This window comes from Mixophyes fleayi, chromosome 2 (assembly GCF_038048845.1).
Source record: "Mixophyes fleayi isolate aMixFle1 chromosome 2, aMixFle1.hap1, whole genome shotgun sequence".
NCBI classification, from domain to species: domain Eukaryota; kingdom Metazoa; phylum Chordata; class Amphibia; order Anura; family Limnodynastidae; genus Mixophyes; species Mixophyes fleayi.
Window position 1 is genome coordinate 267,687,396 of NC_134403.1, and position 1,280 is coordinate 267,688,675.

Below are 1,280 nucleotides of genomic sequence, written 5' to 3' on the forward strand. Positions count from 1 at the left end.
CAATCCCCTGGGTTTGGGGGAGTCTCCAGTTTGCTCTGTAACTCCTCTGGTCTATCCCACATCTATTAAATCATACTACAATATTCATCTATGTGTGACCTAAGAGTAGGCGCCAGCCACCACAAACCAGTCCTATATGTAGATCAATAAATCCTAATGTTAAGATTGTCCCAGGCTCCTCTACATTGTCTTCTGTGCATTATTGATCATTTTCAAATGACCTCATTACACAAAATTAATAGTTATAAAAACACCTTTTCAAATCTTTTATATTGATGAACATAAAGGTGGTCAAACTTAAATATACCTGAACTGTGATGAGCCTATCCCGAACCTGACTTGTGTGATGACACACTTTATTATGGATCTGACTGCTGAGTTTATTTACGTGGTGATAAAAGCTAGGTATTTCAGTGAATAGTTGGGAGTATCTTGTATGGAGAAAACTATTTGGTTAGCTTCTCGGCATGAAGTGTAGTGACATTGTTTATCCATAAAGTATGTGTTCCATATTTTACTGGCCATGGACCTGTGTGCATATTTGTACAGATTATTTGTGTTACCTAGGAGATTGCAAGCAAGGCACTGATCCTGCCGTATAAGTCCAGTGGTACTGCTGTTTAAGTCCACTGATCCTGCCACGTGTTTGTGCCTCCCACTTGTGTCGCTTAGCTTAGTCATCCAGCTACCTCGGTGCAACCTTTTGGCCTAAAAACATTATTGTGAGGTATGAGGTGTTCAGAATAGACTGGAAATGAGTGGAAATGAATGTTATTGAGGTTAATAATAGTGTAGGAGTGAAAAAAAACAAAAAAATGGATTTTAGCACTTTTTAGGCTTTTTTAAAAAAAAAATCAGAACCCAAAACCCTAAATCAGAACCAAAACCTTTCGTGGGGTGTTTTGGCAAAACAAATCAGAACCCAAAACCTCAAGCTAATCAGAACCCAAAACACGAAAAGTGGCCGGTGCACACCCCTACTAAAAACCCAACCTCACGCTACCCTGATCAATGCCCGACTGAAGATGGCGGCGGCAAGCGGGGAATTTATAGAATTCGAGTATCGCGAGATCTGACGGCGGGATTTGGAGTCAGAGCCTCGTTTTCACTGTTTCTCCCCGCCGGAAATATCCGAACAGTGCTCGGATCGCTCTCGGATCCGCACTGTTCGGGTGGGCTCGGATTGCGATAATCCGAGCCCGCTCATCGTTAATTCAAATGCTTTTAATATTGTTCTGTCATATTTAAGATTTTTGTTAGTAGATATGGGGGTAAATGTA

General features: G+C 41.2%; 1 non-coding gene across 1 annotated transcript; it reads left to right on the top strand.

The window, feature by feature from the left end:
• Nucleotides 1-309: 309 nt before the first annotated feature.
• LOC142141855 (small nucleolar RNA SNORD50) lies at nt 310-381 on the top strand. Its single transcript, XR_012688890.1, has one exon. It is a non-coding gene; the product is annotated as a small nucleolar RNA SNORD50 (small nucleolar RNA).
• Nucleotides 382-1,280: the final 899 nt, after the last annotated feature.